Below are 6,102 nucleotides of genomic sequence, written 5' to 3'. Positions count from 1 at the left end.
CCCAGAAGGGAGGAAGGAAAGAGAGGCTCCTGAGCTCATCTTCCCTGAAGAAAGTTTGGAATGCTCAGGGATTGGTGGCTTTCGTTCAGACTTTTCACCTAAAATTAGCATAATCTGGGGTTGGTCCTATTGAGGGACTGGAGATAGACTTTGAAAGTTTTGGAAGCCGGGGATCATCTCTCCTGGCTGCAAAGCCTCTGCTGAGGAGGCTTCAGCTCAGAGCTGAGTTCCTGGGCTCCCCTTGCTAAGGAATGCACTTCCATTGGGGCACTGTTCCACCTCAGACCTGTGTGGTTCCTGGGCTCTCAGGATGCACTTCCTTTGGAATAATTTCTCCCATCCGAGCTGTGTGATACCTGGCCTTCCGAATCCCAGGACACCTTCCCACCTGAGCAGAAAGTCAAACAGGGATTGTGATCACTATGCAAAGTAAATAAACACAAGTAGGACTCTGAATAAATAAGTAAATTCGGGCTTTCTCATGTGTAGCCCGGGCAATCACAAAGGATGCCAGGCTCCCTTGCTTAACAAGCTGTAAATAAGAAACTGGTATTTGTGCTTGGGTGGATAGTGACTGTCTACATCTAAGGCTTTGGTGTGGTACTATTCATAGTAGCCTTAAAGCTTCCTTAATGTAAGGCTGCTGCCTTCTTGCTAAAAGAATGAAATCTCCCTCTGGGATAAGACAAGCCACCACTTAGCAGTTAATCCAGTTGTGTCAGCCAAACACCTGGCCTGAGAAGCAGATTCACCATAAGGCACACTGCAGCAACTGGAGAACAATTATCTTTTGATGAGATCATGTGATTTTCCTTCCCATAACATCCCTGTTCTTCTAGCAGTCTCTCCCAGAGCTACAATCTTGATCTTAAGTCAGCCCACTTTTCTGAATCATCCTCCAAACTCTTAACTTTTCCTTTTCTTCGATCTCTTCTCTAGGTGTGCTTACACTAGCTCTTTTTGCTTCCATAACACCGTGCAGAACAATCTCTCTCTAAAGCTCACCTCCCTACCCTGTGTCTGCCTGTGAACCATGTGGCTGATATCCATGCTGGCTTTGTTTAGAAGAACATCTCCTTGTTTTATGCTCCATCATTTCCCCAAGGACAGGTGATGGGAATTACTGTTTACCTGTTTAATATTTAAGGCTATTTCACATTTCAGTGAACACACTGCCTGTGTGTGTGTGTATCCAGAGTTAACAGACTGCTTTTGCCATGTTTCATCATCTGATCCATGGAGGTATTTTTCAAACAGTGGTGAGCTACCACTCAGTTGGCTGGATGTCTTGCTGTTATACCAGGAAAGAAATCAATATGTACAGTTAGGTAGGTTGTCAAGTGCTGGTGTTTGTCAGATTTTCTTTCCCACTGTACTTGACAGCTGCCAACCATGACAGTATGATGACAAGTGTGAACCACCAGACTAGTCTCAGCCTGTGCATCCTCCATACCATTGACTATGCTATTGAAAATAGGTGAGGAAAGACCAAACCAGAGAAGCCCTATCTTGTGTCTAATGCTGCAATACCAGGTCACATAGCATAGGAGAACATCTTCCTGCCAAGCATGAGCAACCTTATCCTATAGAAAAGGGGGAGGGGGGATCCACATCCCCCTCTTTCTAGTGAATAGAGAATTACAACATCTGTTAGAAACAATCGCTGCCTTGTCTTTTACCACCAATCAAAGCCACTGAGGCTTTATCTGTAAACAAATCAGTCTTGCCTCTTAGCAGCAGTCACTACAATCCCTCTCCTAGGCCATCAAGAAAAGGGGTTGCCTCTTCTTTGTTTAAGATTAGTCCAGAGTCTTCTATGTTTCACTAAGTCTTGGATAACTGTAAATCTAGTGCAGTTACAAACCGTCCAGGTTAGGGCCATATTCCTCTGACTAGCAGTAATCAGTCGTGTTCTTCGTATAGTTTTTCTTAAGGACTGTGGAGAGTTCGAGACAGCGGTGAGGAATAGTCTGCCTAGAGATTGACCTACACTGCTTTTGCTCAAAACAAAGGTTTGGCTGTTGAGCTCTGTATTTACTCCTATCAGTTGCAGGAAGAATCTTCTCTGACCATTATTCTCTGAATAAAGTGCTTACTTATGTACTTAGCAGAACATCATTAGTCGTCATTTTATCTCCCGTCCTTCTTTCTTAAGACCAATAGTATTTGGTTTTACCCTGGGTCTCTGGGCTATCGAGTATACGGTCTTGGTTACCAAAGTATTGTCAGGTGTAGGTCCCATCTAGTGGAGTGGAGCTTTGATCAATTCAGATGTTGGTAGTTTATTCTCATTTATGCCACAGATGCCCTAGCATATTTTGCAGGCAGGACCAATTGTAGATCCAAGGGCTTATGGCTAGATTGATGTTTGCATTTCTATTTTGTTGGCTTGCAGAGTACTTTCCTGTACCAAAGACACTAGAATGTAGGGCTGAAGGTTCTATGTAGCTAGACACCAGCATGTTCAATGAGCTCTCTCTCTCTCTCTCCCCCTCTCTCTCTCTCTCTCTCCCCCCCCCTCTCTGTGTGTGTGTGTGTGTGTGTGTGTGTGTGTGTGTGTGTGTGTGACCCTGGTTGTTATATTATCCCTTTGGTCACCATCTCAACTGGATTTTACCATCCCTGTATGGTGACATGAGATGGCCAATTGAGACTCCAGCCTTCTCATTATTTGGAGACTACACTTGCATTGACTTCATATATTTTAGAATATTTCTACTGTAGCACACCCCCAACTGCCTCTCAATTCTGCCTCTTCTGCATTCTCTTTCTCAACGCCATCACCCCTTTCCCAGTGCACCTTATCCTCCTACTCTTGCACCCTCCCATTTCACCCACATAATCTACTCTATGCTTCCCTCCCAGAGAGATTCTTGTGTCCCCTAGTCACTTCTATACCAAATCTCTCTTGGTCTATGAATTGCAACTCGGTTATTATTATTTATTTAACTACTATTATACACATATAAGCAAATGCACCCCATATTTATGTTTCTGCATCTGGGTTACCTCACTCAGGACATTTTTATTCCATGCAATGCCATGCAGAATTCAGGATGAATTATTTTTAACATCTGAGAAATACACTACCATATAAATGAACCACATTTACTTTACCCATTCTTCTATTTAAGAACATCTAACTTGTTTAAACTTCTCGCTATTAACAAATAGAGGGACAGTGATCATGGCATGTGTCATGGTGCTAAAATGAATGGTTTGGTACATATGTCCAAGAGTGGTAGACATGGAACCAGAGGTAGATCAATTCCCATCTCACATACAAGTCACTTGAAATCAACCTATCTGAACTCACAGAGACTGAAGCAGCAAGCACAGGGCCTGCACCAGGCTGTCTCCATATATCATGGCTTTCAGGTTTGCATTGTTATGGGACTCCTGAATGTGTGAATAGGTGGGTCTTTGATTTTTGTGCCTACTCTTCTATGTAGTTGTTGTGTTTTATCTTATTCTAAGTTATTTTATTATGTTTTGATGTGATCTCTTAGAAGCCTGCTCTTTTGTAATGAGAAACAGGAAGGCAGTGGATCCAGATGGAACGGAACGTGGCGTGGATCTGGGAGGAGTATAGGGAGCACAAGCTGCAATTAGGGGATTTGAGGAGAGAAAAGGAATTTATTTTGAATAAAAGTGACATTTTAAGAAAACCCCAGAGTGAAATATATATACAAAAGGATCGACTCACAGAGATATCCTGACACATATTTTCATTTGAGTATCTATAACTGTCCACCACCACCTAAGCACTCGGTCCCTATTGGCTAGGGACAGCCACCGATAATCTGATCCCCTCATTTGACTTTTTGTGCCTCTTTTTTCCCTCTCCTTTTACTTCTGTCTTCACCTTTTTTTTTTTTTTTTTTGCTTTCACTCTCCCATGCTACCGCTACCTCTCTAACACTACTTCCTGTCTTTATTCCAAGTCATAAAATCTTATTTTGGTTGCATTCTTTATAGCATTCCTATAATGGGTGAAGTTGAGCAATGTTCTTAATCGTAGACTCAGACTTCTATACTCTGCCCACTTCCCTGGTTATATATATATATTATCTTTCACTCATTTGAACACGTACAAAATACTCATTTAATGATTTTGTGTGCTGACATTCATATTAGATAGCATTAAAAAAAGGGGGACACAATTGTAATAAAGTTCTCATTTCCACAGGCTTAGGACCCAGCTGGTGAGACACGTAAACATCCAGAAACTGACAGCCCATTAGGGTTTTAAGGACAAATGGTTACTTTACAGTAACTCACTGGAATATATAAAAATGATACATAATGTGTGAGAAAGTTGTAAAAGAAGATGACCACCTCCCCAAAATTTTGAAATCAGTTTTAGAAGCACTGAAAGCTAAGGCATGATTTAAAAGTTAATAGAGGTGTGTTCAGGAAGTTGCAGGAAATTTTGATGCTCTGAGATATGACAGCATATTGCTAATTCAGTAACATTATTAATTTGACATTATGCTCTTAATTGAACTAATAATCCAACATAAAATTGAGTTAAAGTTGATGAGCTCAAATAATTCAAAGTATTATTTATTATTAATGTCTGTCGTGTTTTGAAGAACATAAGAATTATTGCTATTAATATTATTTTCTTTTTGTTGAAAATAGATTCTTTTCTCATATAAAAAATAACATAAAAATGTCCTGAAACACTAAAGTGGAAGCTATAAATTACAGACAAAATCCTGATCCAAATCCTTGCAAGATCTATGAATGCTGACTCAGTCTGTGTAACTTCATATACTCTATAATCAGGTACATTGCCAGCTTGGGGATGTAGCTCAATGGTAGAGCACATGCTTTGCATGTATGAGGCACCGGGTTCGATTCCCGGCATCTCCAGGTGCTCCCTTTTGACTTTAAAGTTTTCCTTTTCAGGTTCTTTTTCCACACAGTATCCTAGATCTTAACTTTCTCTTATGAGGGCATATATGCAAAGGTATTTATTGCATGAAACCGCTCGTCTATCGCCATGCGGACAATGGTCATCTATAACCGCGACATTTCCATGGAGACCTCCAGGGTCCGGTGAGTACAGCGTGGTCATGTCTCCAGGAATATGTTTTGTTCACAGCTGGAGCAAAGCTCTGCTTTTGTGCTGGTGGCAGTTTCCCTAAGAGGGTGTGCTTTGTCGGGTGATAGATAAACAAGGGTGAAAGAGTTCTGCTTTGAAAGAAAGGGAGGGCGGGGCGGAGCCATTCCTAGTTACTGAACAGAGAGCAGGAGCATTGTGGTTGCCATGGAAACCTAGGTTCTTTATGGACACCCTTTTCAACCGCAGGCGATGCAGTGAAAGGAGCATTCTCTGTAGCCAAGCTTATGGGTTCCCAGAGGTGAGCGCTTGAATCTCCCTAAGGGTGGGAAGACAGATGCAGAATCCCAGACCTGAGTAGGCTCGCTCCCACTTCAGGGATTTGTGGCCAGTGTGTCCCTGCAAGAAAGAGAGGGATTTGTGACCATCCTGCCTCTCAGAGAGTAATGCTCTGCACTGGGGTACAGTGGGGCCATTGCTGAGGTGTTCTTGGGAGCAGAAGGAGGAGAGGGAGATAGGACAGAAAATAAGTATGCACTCTCTGATATCAGCTTTCCCCTCTGTGAATCAGGGGTGAAATGTAGAATATTAAGTGGAAAATTCTAAACAGTAGTCAATAATTGTCCTTTATTGATGTCTAAGATGATTATTTAAATATGCAGTTGACAAGAGGACTTTCTTTTGTCCTTTTTCTTTTAATTTGTGGTTTTGTGTTGCTTTGAGACAGCATTTCACTGTGTCTAGCCTGTCTTAGAACTCTAAATGATCCTCCTACCTCAGCTTCCTAGTGATGGGATTACAACTTTCGGATACTTCTATGCTTCGGATTAATTTGAAATTTTAAGTTGCATTCATTTGTGGTATCCACAAAACCACATGACCTATTTGTCACCTCAGAACACCCCACCATGGTTCTGTCTGCACACCTACCTTGTTAATTTCGATAATAAATCTCAGGTAAAATGAATTACAGACCCAGGGCGTAATTAAATTTTATTTGTACTCTCTTTAGTCCAACTTGAGCCCTCTGGGTT

The 6,102-nt window shown here is 41.7% G+C and overlaps 1 non-coding gene across 1 annotated transcript; it reads left to right on the top strand.

Annotated features, from left to right (window-relative positions):
- Nucleotides 1–4,806: 4,806 nt before the first annotated feature.
- Trnaa-ugc lies at nucleotides 4,807–4,878 on the top strand. The gene has a single exon. It is a non-coding gene; the product is annotated as a tRNA-Ala (tRNA).
- Nucleotides 4,879–6,102: the final 1,224 nt, after the last annotated feature.

Source organism: Rattus rattus, chromosome X (assembly GCF_011064425.1).
Source record: "Rattus rattus isolate New Zealand chromosome X, Rrattus_CSIRO_v1, whole genome shotgun sequence".
Taxonomy (NCBI): domain Eukaryota; kingdom Metazoa; phylum Chordata; class Mammalia; order Rodentia; family Muridae; genus Rattus; species Rattus rattus.
This window is presented reverse-complemented; position numbering and strand designations above follow the sequence as displayed.